Here is a 21,535-nt window from a genome sequence, read left to right on the forward strand (position 1 = left end):
CCACTTTCATACCTACCCACAACAAGAAAATGAACCCATGCAAAGAGTGATTCTCCAAATGATGGTAGATCAACAAAACTTCTTCAAACAAATGCTAGAAGAGAACCAAAGAAGGGATGATGTTCTTCAAGACATTGTTTTCCAAAGAGAAGAATTGGAAATTCAAATTGCCCAATTAAAAGAATCCCAAGCAACCACTCCCCACCGTTCTTTGGACATTGAGCACGAATGCGAATTTGAAGTAGTAACATTTGATATGGAAAATAAGAAACGGGAAGAGCCAATCTCCTTGAGCTCTTGTGACTATGAAAGTGTAGTGTTTGATGAGGAAGACATGAGGTTGAGTAAACCAAATACTCTTAACCTTTGTGAGTATGAGGGTGTGTCCTTTGGAGTGAATGTTGGGTTGTTGGAGAAAAAGTTGCATGAAGCCCACATCTATGATTCATATGAAGATAGCAACAATGATGATGAACCTAACGGATGGACTCACAATGTCACCTTGCTTGAGGAGCCTATCCTTGAGACGTTTGAGGTATCCTATCATGAAGAAGAGCGTCCTTCCTTTATTCCTCATGAAGACCACTTGACACCTATCATGGAGTCAATGATCATTGAAGAGGATATGATACACCTTCTTCAAAAGGCCAAAGTTTCTTACAAGAGCTACTTGGTGAAAAAGCTAAAAGAGAAAATTGCTCGTGAAGCTACTTGTGAAGATTCGGCACCCACAATCTCAACTCCAAAGGTATCCGATCATCAATGTTATGAAAATACTCTTTCTACCTTGGAAGGATTGAAAAATCAAAATGCTATCATCATCACCGAAATTGAAAAAGAAGTTGGAAAGTGGAAGTCTACGGATGAAAATGAACCACACTTCATGCTTAGTGTTGACAAGAATCATAGGCTTATTTATTTGAAGCATCGGAAAAGCTCTAATGCTAAGGACAAAGCAAGGAAAAGAACATTCTACAAGCTTCCTTGGCCAAATTTCCTATTCAAAATGAGCAACCCATACTTGTGCTTATTCGGAGCTTGTTCACAAGCTTTTGATCTTTTATTAAGAGCCTTGAGCTCTATGGATAAGAATTTTTACAAATTGAACTAGTTTGGTTGAGTCCTATCTCAAACCACCATTTGTAAGATATTTCTCGGACCCTTTACTTTGTATAATATTGTACATTATTGCATTTGCATTTAATTTCTTGCATGAGAGTGGAGAGAGAGAGAGTGATCTTACATGTTTCATGAGCAAATTTCAGATATAGATAAGGAAAAAGAGAAAATCGGTGAAAAGAGTGTGTTATTTCACGAAAGAGAAAGAAAAAGAAGGAAAGGAGCAGAAGACGGCCGGATCAAGAGGAAGACGCCCGACCAGGGCCCACGGCGAAGAAATGATTAAAAATGTAGAGTAAGACGTGCGGATTCAAGCAAAACCGCCCGTCCTGGACAATACGTCCATTTTCTTCACTGGACGCCCGTCCCGTGTGTCACCCAGAAACGAGATTTTGTGCTGCACCTGAATACGGGCGGATTTAATCCAAAACGCTCGTCCCGAACAAGCCGCGCGTCTTTGATCCAAGACGCCCGTCTTTTCTCACCTCTCAACCAAGAAAGATCGCTGTGTTAGAATCCGCGCGGATTCAAGCAAAGACGCCCGTCTTCTTCTGTCTCAATCCGCCCGTCCCGACGGAAATTCGCTCGGATTACCCTGTTCTTTCGGATAAAACGGATATCACCCACCCCTATACGTTCGGATATCCCCTTTCTTCTATATAATCAGCCCCTTTCTCCCTCATTTCCTCACCTTATCAAACCCTAAAACACTCATCTCAACCCTCAAAAACACACCCCTTCTCAAACAAACACTCCCATCACTCACATCAAAATGGCACCATTGATGAATACCAAGGGAAAGGCCAAGAAATTGGTGGAATCCACCAGAAAGAAGCGCAAGGGATCAACATATTCAATACCACGGGAAGTAGTATTACCAAGGAGCACCCAACCCCTTATGAGGGGAGGAATTGAACAGCTCGACTACTTCCAAGAAGTACTCTTTAAATCCGATGACCACCGCACAAACTTTGTCAAGCTACTAGGTAAGAACTACGAACCCACTCAATTCGTAGATACTAGGGTGTTGGAAATCCTTAAGATAAGGTACCCTACCGAGATGTTCTTTAATGGCCTTGGCATTGGGAAACTTTTCCATGCCCATGAAGAGACTTACCTTAGGCTCACCCTTGAATTCTTGAGTAGCCTTCGCATTGTAACAAATACCCACACCAATGTGGGCATGGAGTTTAGGTTATGTAACCTAGACCATCGTCTTTCGCTTGAGGAATTCGCCTATGTTTTCGATCTTGAAGTACCCACCAGCTATACCGAAAAACCAGATAATTTCGGTGTGGATCTTCTTTGGAAGGCTATCTCCGGGAGGAATTTTATCCACCGAAAGCATTGCCACACCTTCTCCATCCAACATCCGGTGATTCGATTCACCGAGCGCTATGTGGCCGGTACCATCAATGGGAGGTACGAACAAGATAGGTGTACTCTTATCGACTTAACCTTTCTTGAATCCTATTTGAATGTTCGAGCGGTGAGGCGTTATAACTTCAATACGCCACTTGAGATACTTACTAGGTTCCATGATTTTGCTCAAGGAACCACCCAACTCAAGACCTTCGTGATGGGAGGTCTAATTACCATGCTGGCCCACCACCTTTGTCCCGGGTTCAATAACCAAGGGACCTATACTCCTCTTGAGGGGAGGACTTTGATTGATGAGCATACCATCTTCAGCAGTCACCAATGGTGTAACTACACTCGAGATGGGAGTGTAGAGTGGCACACCAAAGGGTGCACTTCAATGATCCTCGAAGGTTGGAAGATACCGGGCATTGACCCATGATTGAGCCCATATTCGCCTCCACCTAGCTACCTCCTTGATATCCAAATTCTTGATAATCCCCCTCAAAGGGAAGAGCCGCACCGCCAAATACCTCGTGAAACACCGGGAAGGCCTATTGGCCCACCTTCCTACGTACCTATCCCGCCATACCCTACTCCATAAACCGAATTTAGGCCGGCAATCCCCAATACCCCGGGTATTAATGATTTGATTGCACTCATGAATAGAGTGGACCTTGGGGTGCATAAAGGGAGGGAAGACAACTACTTGGCCCTCTACCCCCAATACTATAACATGGCTCAACAAGGGTATGTTGACCCTAATGGTTCTTTGCCCTCTTGGGCACAACCGGAGCTCTTGTTCCCTAATCAAGAGAACCAAGCTTGGGGTCGCGGCGACGGAGGGCACTCTAGCCAAGGTGGAGGGTACTCGGGACAAGGAGGAGAATTTGACCAAGGAGGGTATTGGGTTCAAGCAAGCGGGTATGACCAAGCCGGGAGCTCTCATCGTTATGGCTATGATCAAGATGAGGATGACGAGTGAAAGAGGCCTACCTCACCACCTCCATTTGTATGATACCCATCTTTCCCTCTCTCTTTTGTATATACATTGCATTTAGTGTAGTTTTCGCATGCATTTGTATTATATTTCATATTGCATTTGCATTAGTTAGTTCATGTTGTATAGTTGCATTGTATATACCTCACATGATTCATGTAGATAGTTGCATATAGATTAGAATTCACGCATAGTTACTAATGGCCAAACCTATTCATTTCTACACTAGAAATAGTGTTTAAATCGGTTTGGGGAGGTTTGATCATAAGTGACCATAGTTTAAATCATGCATCATCTAGTATAGTGTAGATTGCATTCATTTGTTATATATGTCATATAGAATTGCGTTTAGTTAGAGCATGCATTTATTCATATCATATCATTGCATTTGTACGTTATTCCAAAAAAATCAAAAATCCAAAAAACATGTACTTTCTTTTTTATTCCTACTCCTACATGTACATTGAGGACAATGTCCAAAATAAAGTGGGGGATGGGAATTTATATTCCAAAATGCATAAAAATTGAAAAATTTCGAAAAATCCCAAAAATATGTCTTTTAAGTTCATAAAAACAAAAACCATAAAAATTTGAAAAATTAAAAAATCGAAAAACAAGTCCATTTCCTTTATAGTGTAGTCTTGTATATATTGTCTTGTATATATTATGTTTGTTTTATCCTTTTTCACATTGATTGACTACGCCACATCCGAGACATGAGGATATTGAAGACCGCATGGTATGATCTTTCCAATCTCCTTTTCCTCTTTATGTTAATGACTATGTGGCTTTATTTTGATTGATGCGGTATAAACAATGTGAACTTAGGACTTGCATTTAGTTTATATGACATATTAGTTGGTAGAAACATTTGTATTAGGATGTTTATATGGTAGTTGCATCATGGCATGTAGTTTGCATGTTAGAAAAATTTTGCGAAACCGTCTACTTGGGAAGCTTGACAAGTGTATATAGGCCCTAGTAGATGCTTTTTCTTCTTAAGACTTTGCTTGTTTGAATACTTGTAAAACACCCTAGGATGTGTCATGCTAGTATCCTTTGACCCATGGATTAAGGCCTAGTCAAGAGTACCTTGTGGTGTGATAAATCCTTGGCTACCGTTTATTCCAAGGTGACCCTTGAAACCATGCATCCATGCATCCATCCATCATCCATGTTCTACCACATTTTTGTCATCAAAGGGAATGGGCACAAAAAGAAATCAATTTGAGTTCAATGAAATAAAAAGTGAAAGAAAGTTTGCAAAAATGCATCAAATGAAAAGAGGAGCAAAAATAGAACTCCTAAAGTTTCAATTATAAGCCACCCTCACTACATATGGGGTGACTTTGAAAATGTTCAAAATGAAAATGCAAAAAGTTGAAAGTTGTCAAGTGTTGAAAAGCCAAAAATCAAAAGAAATGGCAAAGAAAGTGTTCTCAAATGTCAAATGCCACAAGAAATTGGGGGGAAAAACAAAAACAAAAGCAAACTCCCAAAGTAAAATTCAAATATCTATTGATCCCTTTATCCATCGTATCCATTTTTGTGCATGGTAGAGAGGGGACGACTCTTCTTCTTGTCTAGGCAAGAGGGGGAATTCCGCGATCCTCCAGTGTTTCTAACACCATAGGGAGTCTATTCTTGACAAAAGCATTTAACGATTGAGGACAAAGGTACTCTAGCTTGACACAATTTGGAGGTGATTTATTGCTATCCTTCTAGGCTTAGTAGTTTGAAGAAATTGCATCTATGAAGGACCGTGTACCCTTGAATTGCTTCCCTTCTAGATAATTTCCGCCATTTAGATGAGGAAAGTGGCTATTCTTTTGTAGATTCATCCATTACTCGATTTTGTGTGCTTAATGATTGGATGTGTCGCCATTTTGGCAAGACCCACCTTGCCTTGCAAGAAGGCATCCTACCTCATGGTTGTCTTGTTGTGAGTTGAAGGGTCGGAGTGAGACCCGCTAATTGTCTCACATCGGCTATATTAGTAGGTTAGTTTAAATAAAGGTCTAGTTTTTGCCACCTCTTTACTCGGGATGAGTAAAGGTTCGGTTTGGGGATATTTGATGTGACCATTATTTGCACACATTTAGTCCACTAATTGAGCCTATTTTGCATACTATTATAGCATTCTTTGGCCATTTTATCCGTCAAAACCTTCATATTTGCTTTTCTATCGCATTCTATATGTTTTGTAGGAAAGAAGAGAATAAGGCGGAAATTTCTGTCTTTCGTGCGTATTCGGAAGCTATTCGACGATATTTGATAGACTAGTATGAGGAGGAAGCAAGAACTAGAGACCAAGCCTACAAGAATAAAATGGAAGTGAAGGAAACGGAAGAATAGAAGAGAAAACGAGAACTGCAGACCAACCCGTGCGGATTTTCTGGAATCCGGCCGTCACCATAATACAGAACCCGAGCGTCTTCACCACAATCCGCCCGTTTTCCCCTTCACCAATCCGCTCGTCTTCACGTCAATCCGCTCGGATTCCAACCCAGCATATTTTCGTCTTCTTAAAGCTTCAAAGAAAGAAGCCCTTCCTTCAAGAAATACCGGCTCCTCCCTGCTCCATCTAAAAAGTGTAATTACTAGTGTAGCCCTTAGTTAACCCTAATGCATCCACCTAATTTCCACTATAAATACCCCACTTGTAAATAATCAAAGGGAGTCCTTTTACAAATCTTTTTAGCTAGAAAAATCCTTCTTTAGATTAGATTAGGAGTAGATTAGAATAGATTACTCTTTAATCTTTCCACAAATTACACATTAATCTCTTCTTAATTATTGTTCAAGTTTATCATTCAAGTTTATTATTGGGTAATTGAAGATTATTGGGTTATTATTGGGAGATTGACAACCTTCCATCAATCATCAAGTTTCTTCTATTATTCTTTGCATTATTGTTTTGGAATCTCCATAGGTATAATCCTCTTAATCCTTGTTTTAATTATTGTTGATCTTTCTTACTTGTTCATCATGTTTGGCTTTGTTAGTATGATTGACAACCTTATTAACATGTTAAACTTGATCATGAGTGAGTAGTCCTTTAGCTAGGATTAGTGGGTAATTAAGGGAAACCAACATGGGATCGATTCATGCTTAATCTAATATGTTCACATGATTAAATTGCTTGCTTGTTGTGATGTCAACTTTATGCACATGTTATGTTTGATGAAATGCCAAGCCTATGAATCCTTGCATTTACAACCATATCTTATCTACTAAACTTGACTTGTAAGATATAAACCAACTCGAGTCTTGTTAGACCATGCATAGAAGTTGAATAGGAGGAAAGTAAGTCGACTTGTAGGTGTTGTACAATCTAATCGATTCGGCTCTGGGACCCAACTCTTCCTATGAACCGTAAGACATAAACCAACTCGGTTCCTCCACAACATTAATTGCTTGCAACTTTGTAAACATGTTTGTATGATCAACACCATGAATCCCCTATGACCCCATGATATCCTAGCACTTTTAACCATTTGTTTACATCCTTCCTTTTATTGTTTGTTTTACTATATTGCTTGCATTAGTTTAGACACAACTACAAACCCCATCAATTGTGACACTAGCACAAATTGAGATAGATAGACTTAGAACCCAAAGCACACCGTCCCATGGATCGACCTCGACTTACCACTAACTAGTTGTATGTTGAGGTTTATAAATGTGTTTGATTGGATGTGACCCGACGACATCACCCATCACTGTTCCTTGTACTACGATTAACGATGAAGACCTCTATGCTCCACCGTGGACGCCAAACTGTTTTGGTATTTTTTTACCGAGTTAGTTAATTTGGGGTTAAAGAGGTCTTATATCTTAATCGCGTGGTTTTGCATGCGTTTGGTTGGTTGGACTGTAAGTAATGATGGATGTAAATAAAGGAATTGACACAAGAGATTTGGTGACGCGAAAAACCCAATGTAGGAAACGACCGCGGGAAGGGGACGATTGAAGGAAAAGTAGATCTATATACTTAACATATTCATATTTGTTTTATGTTAATTTAATCATAAAATTAATTGGTGATCTTATGCATGCAAACTATAAACAATATAAAGAAGAAATCTTTATCTTACATTGGAATTTCGGTTTATAAGGGCACAAGAGAGATCTCCTTCTCTCTTGTTCTTGTGCTTTCCTTAATGGAAGAACTAAGATCCAAGTATAGGATCTCTCCCAAAGTATAATACCCAAGGCACACTCTTAATGAAATTAATATTATGAATACTAGTACAATATTAATTTAGTGATAAAATTGACCCAAAAATCTTTGGTTTTGGACTCTTAAAACCGGTTAAGAGGAGAGGAAGAAGAAGAAAATATTTTATCTCTCTAAAATATTTTTGATGGATGAAAAATGAATAATACACAACAACAATTATGTTATGTATTGTATATTAAAAATATAAGGTAAAAACCCTTTGCTTTTCTTTGTGTAAAACCGGGTGGAAGAGAGAGAAGAGGGAGCCAATGCATGCTTGAGTTGTTCTTCACAATGAACACTAGGGTTGCATGGCTACTCAATTAGGGTAATCATCATGCTTACCACTCACATAATAAACACAATATTATCCTAAATCCACCCTTAATTTCGGTTTACATAGATAATATGGACTCCATATTATCTTTGTCAAAATGTCAATTTGTCTTATGTTACATGTCATATGTTACATAAAATTGTTATGTATTTTTAACATATTAAAAATCAACGTATTAATAAAAATACGTCATCTACAAAAATCGACCTAGTAATTCATAATTACTTGTACCAAAATATTTTACCAATTATAAATCAAAATAATTTGTATTTATAATAATTCATTCAATTTCAATTGTTTCCTTAAACAATAATTTCATCTGAGTGATGAAACAATTCAATTACTCAGACCGTATCTCATTTAATCAAATTTCAATGAGACACGTAAATATTACTTCCAAAATCGTCCGTCAATTTTAAATAATTTAATTGACTCGTAACGTTATACGATCAATTAAATGATCAATTAAGAGTGTTGCCCTTTAGGTATGACCTAGGGGATCAACTGATCACCACCGTCGCACGATAGTAATGTCAAACTCTAGTCAGCCAATCATTACCGATATGTGTGGACCAGTTGACAGTAAAATATGACTTCCCAATTGTATTCTTTATAATGAGATTTAAACATGTGATCATCATGATCAACAGTTGTGATCGCATTATTGTCGGAGGACACATATTCCAACAACGATACCCTTCCAAGGTTTCACTAGCAATAATATGCAATTTAGGTCAGGACTACAAGAGAAACAAGACGTCTGAATTGCTAGTCATATGCGTAACGCGTTGTGATTGTGAATGAATGATCTCCTTCTTCTCCTCTACGTCTTATATAGGACTAAACCCTAGTAAGGTTTAGCTTACTTGCTTCTCAACGTAGCTGTGGTCCTCGTAGTGGGCCTTCATTCTGCATCTCGTGGACAGCTACCCATGATCCTCATTTCTCTTGCGCTGGGTTCACGTATTCATGAACTTGCTCTGCTTAACACTCGAGCTACCCAACCTGCCAAAATCTTTAACCCAACTACTCTCCCTTGCCCAATATGCAAGATTTGGCGCAAATAATACCTTTATCCCTTTATCTAATCTAATGACAACATGGATATTGTGGACATACATTGGTCTTTGTGTGCTTAAAATGTATGGGTCACTAATTGGTTGCACATTTGAACATAGAGGCATGGTCAAATGGGGATGGACACTTCTGCTTCAACATCTTTAACAAAGAAGTTTTTCCGAAACGGTTAAGAATATGTGAGGGAATGATCTGATGATATTGATTAGCCAAGACGGTGTTTATATAATTACATTGTTGGGCTCATGGGCCGATATTCTTAATAGCTCATATAACATAACATATACTCTAATACCCCCCCCCCCCCTGGGAGCATGAATATCAAGAATGCCCAACTTGCGGAGAAAGTAGTAAAATTGTGGTGCTCCCAATGCCTTTATAAAAGTATCAGCAAGTTGCTCTTGCGTTGAAACATGAGCAGGTGTCACCAAACCGTTAAAAATCGTGTCATGAACGAATTGGCAATCAATCTCTATGTGCTTCATTCGTTCGTGAATGACAGGATTACGATCAAGATGTAAAGCTGACTGGCTGTCACGAACCAAACGCATAGGCAAAGACAAAGCGTCATCCAAGCTAGACAAGAGACCCTTAAGCCATTTAAACTCACAGACAAGCGCCACCATAGAGCGGTATCCGTCCTCATCAGAAGATAGTGAGATAGTATATTGTTTCTTTATTTTCCAGCATATGGGTGACTCACCAAGAAACACGAGCCAACCAGTAGCCGAACGTCGGGTCGTAGAACACCCACCCTAGTTGGAATCGAACCAACCAGAAACAGTGAGTCCAGCCAACCACCATAGTCCTTGTCGAGCCCAACCACCAGAACATAAACTCACGCCCTAGGTCCCTTGTATACGGACAACCCCAACAACAATGCAAATTCACCGTGTATAAAACCCACAACCACGACCAGCATAATGACCCACACCATATCTGGCCACCACCATCATCACCAGTGACTCACGGTGGTTCCAGAGGTAAGTTTCTCATCCCATCGTCGCAACTCCACCTGACAAGGCAGCTATCTTAAGACGGTTTCAAATAAACACCAACAACTCCCATGGTTTCGCGTTTTCTAGCCACCACTAGCAAGAAGATCCAAACTTTAACCCTCCAACCACCACCACAAGGGTCGACGCCACCACCTAAGACCAATCAACCCCAACCCAGGTCATGATGGTCAACGCAAAGGGTTTGAATCCCTATTTTAATCAGACGGCAACACCACAACCCAACCAGGAAAATCACCCAATAAACCACCCCAGGTCAGTTGTCGACGTCAATTATGGGTCAGGCGAAGTCACGGTTGTCCAAGTAGCCTATGTTCGAAGTCACGGTCTCATGGGTTGCGTGTATGATGGTTCACGGTGGTCTAGAACTTGGTACAAAGAGATATAAACATTAATTAAATAATTTATGAGACGGTCTTACCTTTTGTCGATTATTTGATCTTAATTCCCTTCTTCTTTCTCTAGATCTATTATTCTCTTCTTTTGTGAATTATTTTCAGGTTATGAATGAATAAAGCTAGGGTAAGGTACTCTTTTCCCAATTTATACTTGGTAGAAAGACAATTAGGAAACCTCTAATTATATTACTATCACTATTATTGTTGGACTTGTGTCCTCCACAAATTAGTGTGATAACATTTATAAATCTCTTATAGGTTCACAAGGGTATACTTCGTATTTAATCAGTTGATTAACGATTACCTAATAACAGTTGGCTTGCTAGAAAGTTTGACGTTATTATCATACTGATGGCGGTGATCAGCTGGTCCCTAAAAGTCACACCTAAAGGACGTGTTTGAGAGATGTGGTTATGGAAATGTAATCACATTGATGCCTTATATGACTAAACAGTTAGTCAATGTATTAATGAGACGATTATTTAATGTCGATTAAATAATATTAGCTGAGACGAATTAACTGTCAATTCTTAAATTGAATATAATAAGTTATATTTAATTAATGTATATAATGTTAGATTGGACGAATTAATATGTTAATTCGTAATTAAATGTAATCAGTTATATTTAATTAGCAAGTTAAAGTATATATTATACGATATTGTCATAGATCGGCGTTAATAAATCCACTACAAGCTGTTGTGTGTAGACTTATTAATACGGAATGATATAAATGACAATTTATAAATAATACATTTGATACATGGTCGATTGACCGGGTGTGTCAGTCGATCGACTGATATGCCTGTTTCGGATGTATGGGCCGAGATTTTGGAAAAGAAAAAATCACCCTAATTCACCCTAATACACGGTTATAAGGGAGAGGTGAGATTATTTTTCCTAACCTAATTTTCTAACCTGTTCTTGCCTCTCATCTAAAACACAAAAAACGAAAAACCCTAAGCAATTTTACAGAAAATTTGGGGATCGATTCTAGCAAAAGAACAAGGGCATATTTCATATCATCTTGGGTGCAACTGATAGGTGAATATCATTGCGATATTGTTCTTAGGCCAATTTTGCTAGGACCGAAGGTTGATTTCTTTATTCTCTACCTTTTTGTTTATGTAATTTATTTTATGACTAGGATTCATCATTATATATTCGTTATAATCCTTAAAGTTAAAGGGATGCATACAGATAAATCCCACAAGTTGTATCAGAGCCAAGCCCACAAATTTTATTTTGATGATTTTCATAAAATTGGATGTAAACAAAAAAATTGGTCTCGAAAATTAGGGTTTCGGCAGTAAATTTTTTTTTTAGCCGTAGCTGATTTCGTTTCACGGTGTGGTTGATCGACCAGTACTCATGGTCGACCGACTGCCTCGACTAGTCAGACGAGATGTTTTCGTTTTTTTGGTTGCTTTGAATTCCATTTTGATTTTTCATATTGTTGTTTTAATCAGTTAAGATAATAATATGATAATTTGTAGATGGTTCGATTTAATAAATCGAGATGTAAATGGAAATCGGTGTTGTCAGATTGATGAATTGTTTTTTGCTTTTTTTTTTGGCATATAACTTAATTTAACAAAAGTTCAAATCAATTATGATAATCGGTTTTATCATGATTTGGATATTCTTTTAACAGGTTAAATTTGAATAATCTAGTTTGAACATGTATTTAGATTAAAAGTTGAATATGCCAATCTTGTTAATAGCAACTTTAAACAATTGTTCATTTTTTTTCGATCAAAAGGTGCGGCTGTTTTAATCTTTTTAGTCGAGACACAAAAATAGGGTTTCTGCTTTTTTTGTTTCGTTTTTCAGCCGAGAAATGACAAAAAAATTAAATTTTTTTTTTGTGTTTCTGTTACTGTTCACGATTGGGCAGATTTTTAAAAAAAATAAAAAAATTCTGTTTTTTTTCTCGGTTTTAGCTGTAATACCAAGAAAAGTTTTTTAAATTGGGCTGTTTCGGTTTTTACCGAGTTAAATTTTAAAGAAAATTTTTTTCGGTTTTGATTTTGGCCAATTAATTATTGTGAAGCGGTTCATAATTCATAGATACCTAATTATTTTAAAGCAGTTTAAAATATTGATGGATTAAATTCATATTACAAGTTTAATATGAATTAAGATTAAATTTATAGTGAGTAATTGAGGAATTGTCACTTAATTTAATCAATGAAATAGGTGGTTTGGATAAAATTAATCTACATAATTAAAGAATTATGTCTTGTATTTTTAATTTTTTTAGTTGATGCATTTTATTTTAGTTGAATGAATCGTTGAATGGTTTTATTTACGTATTTTTGCAATCGGTTGTAATTTGTAATACCTAGTGTGGCCTTAGTCAAATTATGTTTACGTAATGATGGGAACATAATTTTTAATGTAATTTGAGATCTCGTATCTCCTTTTGGTTTTCTTTTTTTATTACGGTTTTGAAATTAGAATGTAAATAGGTTTATTATGTAATTTTTAAATTGTAATTTTTGAGAAGACTAAAGATGGAGATTGGAGCTCACTCCCGCTACATGGATCAAGATGGAACATCAAGACAAGCTTCTCGGGTCCAAGGACGGATTCCAAATTTGTACTTATGTTCATTTTGATAGGATAGGCCACACTAGGACTTTATTTTGTTTTACGTTTTACCGTTCTTATTGCTTTTCATTCACATGCTAGTTAGTGCATCATATTCCGCCTAAAACCAAACCACCTACTAAAATGCATGAAAATTGACACATATAGGTTGTATCTTAGTTTTCATAGACATACAGATGTCACATGTTTATTAAGCCATCACCTTAGTTTATTCATTCACGCATGCTAGATATTAGTTCACTTAAAATGAATTAAAATAAAGTTGATGGGATCTTCCTCTAAAACGGAAATTGAGATTAATCTTTATAAGGGCAAACATCTATGAATCCCTTCTTCGTCGGTAGGCCTAATATGACCCTTTCTACGTTGGGTAAGTAGTTGTATTGACTTAGTTTACCTCAACATCATAGTCCGAAGAGTTTCTCGTGATTATGATGGACTAAAGATAGAATTTACAGAAATTTATCGACCAAGAATTCTAACAGTAGAATTAGCCAAAACGTTGGGTTATCAATTTACAGACAATTGAGTCTTGGGATCATTTATATAATTCTTGAGGAAGGTCAATTGTATAAATGCATGAGTCTTCACGTTATAACATTATTGCATTAGACTTAAATTAAAATCGATGCTCATGCTTATTATTTATTCTTCTTTTCGCAGTGTAGAACACGTTTATTTTACTGTTACAACAAATGGCTGGAAATAACGAAATCCCAATGCCAAGTGCCACACTTGGACGCGAGTCCTGGCTGAAAGTTATTATGGACAACATGAATCAGTACACGCGACTGAAGAATGATGGGTCCAACTTTGCGGACTGGGAGGCAACACTACGGAATACTGCCATTGCTGACGGTAAGCTCAAGTACTTAACTGAGCCAATACCGGTTAACCCAGGCCCCAATGCGGGAGTTAACGAGTCACTTGCTTATAGTGATTTCGTTATGGAAGCGGGTGCGATAAAGAACGTACTCATTTTTGCAATGGAAACCAATTTGCAGAGACGCTTCATTGCCCAAGGTGCGAACAATATTTTCACCACGCTTACTAACGAGTTCTCAAAAGCACTAAGAATCGTTACTTATGAGCATACCAGTCGCTTCTTTGATGCAAAACTCCAGAAGGGCCAACCGGTTAGCTCACACATTCTTAACATGATTGAGAATGTCGAGAAATTGGAGGCACTTGATTGCAAAATCAGTGAGAGCATTGTCATTGACCGAATTATTCATTCTCTTCACGATGGTTTTGCCATTTTAGGCGAAATACTACATGAATGACTTGAAAAAGAGTCCTCATGAGCTACACTCCCTTCTCGTACAGACCGAGAAGGATATGAAATTGAGGTGGAGCATGAAGCATGATGTTCTCACGATTTCCAACAAGGGTAAAGGTAATGGCAAAGCTCCAGGCGACCTAACTGTAGGTAAGCCAAAATTCAAGAAGCCAGGAAACGATAAGAGTGGGCCTGGTGAGACTAGTGGCTCACAGGGCAAGGCAAAAAGCAAGGGCGGCGACATTGAGTGCCACCATTGTCACAAGACTGGACATTGGAGGAGGAACTATCCCGTGTACCGTGAGGACATAAAAGCAGGCCGCGTCGTTCCTATTGGTATGTCATCTTATATTCATATGATTGAGATTAACCATGCAAGTTTCGGAACTTAGGTACTTGATACTGGTTGTGGTTCTCATCTGTGTAATCATTTTCAGGGCCTAAGAAACATCACACCTCTCGGAAAGGGTGGTGTGGACCTGCGAGTCGGGAATGGAGCCAGAGTTGCCGCTGTCTCGAAGGGAACATATGTAATCCAACTCCCTAGTGGTTTTGAGTTAATTTTAAATAAATGTTACTATGTACCCAGTTTGTCTAAAAACATTATTTTAGTTTTCGTACTTGATAAAGACGGATTTTCATTTTTAATAAAGGATAATAGCTGCATTTTCTCTTTCAATGAAATGATTTATGGCAAAGCAGTTTCCATGAATGGAATTTACATCTTTAGATCAAACCACGGAAGTATTACACGTAAATAATAAGAAATTAAAGGTTGGTGACAAAGATCAAACCTATCTATGGCATTGTCGAATGGGACACATAAATGAGAAACGCGTGAAGAAACTCGTCGATAATGGGATTATTCCCGCATTCGAATTTTCTACATATGGCACGTGTGAATCATGTCTCATTGGCAAAATGACTCGAATTTCCTTCAAAGGTGTTGGAATGCGCGCTAGTGACCTATTAGGACTCATACATACTGATGTTTGTGGACCTATGTCAATTACCGCTAGAGATAGCTGTAGATATTTTATCACTTTTACGAACGATTTGAGTAGAAGAGGATATTTCTACGTATTGAAGCATAAAAGTGAGTCCTTTGAGAAATTCAAGGAATACCAGAACAGGGTTGAGAACCAACTGGGTTGAAAGGTTAAAGCACTCCGTTCAGATCGGGGTGGCGAATATCTTTCAAATGAGTTTGATCAACACCTTAAAGACTGTGGAATCGTTTTGCAGTTAACTCCACCTGGAACACCTCAATTAAATGGTGTGTCCGAATGGAGAAATCGAACCTTACTTGATATGGTTCGATCCATGATGAGTCACACGGTAGTGCCTGATTCATTATGGGGCTTTGCTCTTTTGTCAGCTTCTCTTATACATAACCGAAGTCCGACTAAAGATGTCGACAAGACTCCATATGAAATGTGGAAGGGAACGGTCCCTAACTTGTCCTTTATTCGGGTTTGGGGCTGCGAGGCTTATGTAAAGTGGAGACACGAGGATAAGTTCGGCCCGCGATCGGCCAAGACATACTTTATAGGTTATCAAAAAGGAACATTTGGTCATTACTTCTATTCGCCTACCGAACATCGAGTTTTTGTTGCGGCTAGTGCGACGTTCTTAGAGAAATAATTTCTCGAGAACAAGACAAGTAGTAGAACCTTCGAGCTGTCGGAGATTCCAGAACCAACAACCGAGGTACGGATGAAGGAAGTTGTTCCTCCAACTGATGATACGGTTAATATTCCTGAGGAACCTAGGAGGTCGGGTAGAGTCTCTAATCCTCCGGACAGATACATTGGTATGGTCGAGAAGAATGACGTTTTGCTCCTATAGAGTAATGAACCCGCTCCCTATAAAGGTGCTATGGCCTGTTCCGACTCAAAGTTATGGCTCAAAGCCATGCAATCCGAGATGAACTCCATGTATGAGAATGACGTATGGGATCTAGTTGATTTACCTAATAAGGTAAAACCTCTACAGTGCAAATGGCTTTACAAAATAAAGCTTTCTATAGACGCGCAACCAGATACCTATACGGCACGACTAGTGGCAAAAGGTTTCACTCAAGTGCACGGATTGCATTATGATGGTATTTTTGCACCTGTAGTCATGTTACGTTCCATTCGGATAATCTTAGCGATTGCCGCATTTCATGACTATGAAATTTGGTAAATGGATGTGAAAACCGCCTTCTTAAACGGTTATTTGGAGGAAGAGTTGTACATGGTGCAACCCGAAGGTTTCATAGTTCCTGAACATCCTAAGAAAGTATGCAAGCTTAAGCGTTCCATTTATGGACTTAAGCAAGCTTCTCGGAGTTGGAATCATCGTTTCGACCAGGTGATAAAAGAGTATGTTTTTAATCGATCGGTCGAGGAACCGTGCTTATATATCAAGTCGAGTGGGAGCAAGATTGTATTCTTGATATTGTATGTCGATGACATACTCTTGATTGGGAATGAAATTCCACTCCTATCTTCGGTTAAAGAATGGTTGAAGAACCATTTCCAGATGAAAGATCTGGGTAAGGCACAACGCATTTTGGGAATCTGTATCTACCGAGATACATCACGACGAACGTTATCACTTAGTCCGGAGTCTTATTTGGATAAGATTCTTGAGAAGTTCAGCTTGACCAACTACAAGAAGGGGAACCTTCCAATGACGTCTGGGATGCAGTTGAGCAAGTCTCAGTCACCCAAGACGCCTGAAGGGATTGAGCGTATGAGTCGTGTTCCTTATGCATCTGCAATAGGATCAATCATGTATGCCATCATATGCACACGTCCAGACGTGGCATATGCATTGAGTATGACGAGTCGGTACCAAAATAATCCTGGTGAAACACACTGGATAGCTGTTCAAAATATCCTCAAGTACCTACGGAGGACTAAGGATAGGGTATTGACTAATAGAGGCGATACTAAGCTATGCGCAATCGGTTACGCAGATGCTAGCTTCCAAACGGATCGAGATGATTCAAAATCTCAGTCCGGGTTCGTCTTCACTCTTAATGGTGCTCCGGTCAGCTGGAAGAGTTCCAAACAGAGTGTTGTAGCAGATTCTACCACTGAATCTGAGTACTATGCCACTTCGGAAGCAGCTAAGGAAGCGATATGGATGCGTCAATTCTTACAAGGACTTACGATAGTTCCTAGTTCGAATGACCCGATCACCATCTGTTGTGACAATAGAGGTGCCATCTTCCAGGCTAAGGAGCCAAAATCTAGCAACAAATCTAGACACGTACATCGGAAAGCTCACCTGATCCGTGATTACGTGGAGCAAGAAGAGATAGTGATTGACAAGATAGCTTCGGATGATAACATCGCGGACCCTCTCACTAAACCATTGAATTTTGATAAGTATGAAGGGCACGTTATTTCCATGGGAAATAAACGTGTTCCTGAGTTGTAGTAGTTGATTATGGATTTGATACATTATCTTTTTCATATACTATTAATAACTTCATCGTTTTTATAATATTTTGTTTTTCATGTGGATTGTACTGACAACATTGAACGCCACAAAGTGAACTGAATTACATTATATTTTGTTTGGTCTGTAATCGCCTTAATGAGCCGATAACTCTGGCTATTATATTTTGCAGTCGATTGATGGTGGGTTCAACGAGCCATAAGTCAAACGGTTGACTGATCGATCACAGATGCGAGATTATAATGATACCTCGTAGGACAAGTTTTTATGACAACGTAATGGAGTCCAAAATGTTTAAAAACATTTGCTGCCGGGTCGTGGATAGGACATCCATTGTGTTCCTAGAGTCGATTCTTTTGACTATCGACTGTCTCTTGAGATTATGGCAGTTTTTGGGTGACTTTGGTTTCTTTCTCACGGTCTGCCGTAACTGGAGGCTATGTAGTTTTTTTCTGGGTCATTTCATACTGTGCTTACATCTGCAGGATTCGAGTTGAGGAAAATATCTAACCCTTATCAGGTATAGTTATTTCTTAGGGCCACTCGAGGAGTTGTAACTGAAATGCATGGCCATGCTCGAATGATGATTAGTTTATCAGTCAAGTTAATCTCTAGTCGGGGAAACCACTCTTGATAATGATCTCTTGTAAAATGCGACCTTTGTGAATACGGATTTGCAAATTGTTTTACATTGAGTGGGAGAAATTTTAGCATACGAGAATCGGTTATCGCACATACACTTGTGAGGACAAGTGGGAGTTTGTTGGAACTTGTGTACTCCATAAATTAGTGTGATAACATTTATAAATCTCTTATCGGTTCACAAGGGTATACTTCATATTTAATCAGTTGATTAACGATTACCTAATAACGGTTGGCTTGCTAGAAAGTTTGACGTTATTATCATACTGATGGCGGTGATCAACTGGTCCCTAAAAGTCACACCTAAAGGACGTGTTTGAGAAATGTGGTTATGGAAATGTAATCACATTGATGCCTTATATGACTAAAACGTTAGTCAATGTGTTGATGAGACGATTATTTAATGCCGATTAAATAATATTAGCTGAGACGAATTAACTGTCAATTTGTAAATTGAATATAATAAGTTATATTTAATTAATGTATATAATGTTAGTTTGGACGAATTAATATGTTAATTCGTAACTAAATGTAATCAGTTATATTTAATTAGCAAGTTAAAGTATATATTATACGATATTGTCACAGACCGGCGTTAATAAATCCATTGCAAGCTGTTTTGTGTAGACTTATTAATACGGAATGATATAAATGACAATTTATAAATAATACATTTTATACATCGTCGATCGACCGGGTGTGTCAGTCGATCGACTGATATGCCTGTTTCGGATGTATGGGCCGAGATTTTGGAAAAGAAAAAACCACCCTAATTCACCCTACTACACGGTTATAAGGGAGAGGAGAGATTATTTTTCCTAACCTAATTTTCTAACCTATTATTGCCTCTCATCTAAAACACAAAAAACGAAAAACCCTAAGCAATTTTACAGAAAATTTGGGGATCGATTCTAGCAAAAGAAAAAGGGCATATCTCATATCATCTTGGGTGCAACTGATAGGTGAATATCATTGCGATATTGTTCTTAGGCCGTTTTTGCTAGGACCAAAGGTTGATTTCTTTATTCTCTACCTTTTTGTTTATGTAATTTATTTTATGACTAGCATTCATCATTATATATTCGTTATAATCCTTAAAGTTAAAGGGATGCATACAGATAAATCCCACAATTAATATGTAATTATAACTTATTATTATTAGTACTAGTTTTCGAAACCGTGCACTGCACGGGTGGTAACAAAAGAATTATTAAAAGTAAAAACTTTTGTATTTTTCCGATTTAGTTATTAAATTTTATAAAATTTTATTTTGTCTACCCATACCTTTGTGATAAGTTAATGTTGCTTAATTTTATTCGAAGTACTCAACTTTTTTTTCTCTACTTTTTGACTTATAATAACATTTAAAATATGAAAACTGGATATAAAATTATTGTAAATTTCATAACCTGTTTATTTACACAACATACATTTAATTTAACTCATTGTTGTACGCTTATTTTTATATTATCCCTCTTATTTTTTATTCTCTGAATTCTCTACCTTCTCTCTCATTTCCTCTCCAACCCATCATCATCTGAACGTCTAGAAACAGCGTTCGCCATCACTAACCGGCTATCTTAAGACCCCCCCCCCCCCCTAATAGACCCTCTACCGCAGTGGTGACCATATCCAACACCTAGAACAACGACATCCCTATTAACCTCATATCTCAGTAACCCCCTACAACTAACCACCACCCTTTCAATCCATATCCAACGTCCATCAACTATCCTACCCCCTCTTGCCTCCACTCATACCCTACTTCCCCCACCGTACCTCCAGATAAAATAACAAATTTATAATTTCGTTTAATGTCTGCAAAATTAAAAACGACATAAAAAAAACGAAGGTATAGTAAAACACTCCCTTGTAAATAGGTAAGTTTGTGCAAACTAATAACTAATAAAACCGATTTTTTAACACTTATCTGAATATTTTTGGAATTCTAAACCAAACAAAGAATAAACAGGAATTACAAAATATTAATCGTCCAACTTGGTGAAGGAAATATGAGCTATAAATATTACCCATATATTTCAAATTCTCAAGAGGGTGGAGAGTGTCTAGATGATTTGGAATTTCACATCATTAAATAAACCATTTGTACCACGAAAATATACATAAATTTTTGTGAGTATATGAATTAAGTTAACTTGCATTACAATTCATAATAGAAATGAAATTTGGCCACTAAAAGTCAAAACATATTCAGAATTTTAGTTCAAAGATGAAAAACTTCTTTATGATGGATGACCAAGGGCCCAATGCTAGGGTTGTAAACAAATGATGAGGCGGTTTTACCAAAATTAGAACGAGATCTTTTATTAAACACTTTTACGCTTTAAAATTGCGTTTGAATCCGTCTTACAGTAAAACCACTTTACACAACAATAACTCTAAAAATATTATTTATTTCTATTCATGATAATATTATTAAAAATAAATAAAATGCAAGTCAACATCTTAGCATTTTTTATGGTCCCACCATTTCGATTGAGTATATTGAATTCCTCCCCTCTGCATGGTCTTAATTAATCACTGTTATTATTAGAAATTAAACGGTCGTGATTCATATTAGGTACGACTAAACTATGTATAAAACTACTGTATAATATAAATAAATGAAAGAGTAAGGAAAATGAAGACTAAAAAAGGACAATGAAATTCTCCTAATTGTCGTCATTCCCTGCGTCGGAAAATCATACCCTAAATAATAATTTACCAAAACTCTATCCAACTGAGGCTGGAGATCACGGTGCGGTGATGTGATGGTGGCCGAAGGTGTCGATGTTGGGCAATCTCGGATAAAACTAAAAGTAGAGCCTAGTAATTGATATGTTGCACGGATCCAAATCCTAATATTTGTAGGGGAAACGGAATTAGTTGTCAAAGATGGGAAAGATAACAAAAAATATTTGTTTCTGAAATAATCCCCGCATATTGGCGACATGCCTTCTTGTCTATCGCAATCTCCGCAAATTACATTTTCATTTTATGGAAAAAATATGCGACCTCCT

This window comes from Silene latifolia, chromosome Y (assembly GCF_048544455.1).
Source record: "Silene latifolia isolate original U9 population chromosome Y, ASM4854445v1, whole genome shotgun sequence".
In the NCBI taxonomy this organism is placed as follows: Eukaryota; Viridiplantae; Streptophyta; class Magnoliopsida; order Caryophyllales; family Caryophyllaceae; genus Silene; species Silene latifolia.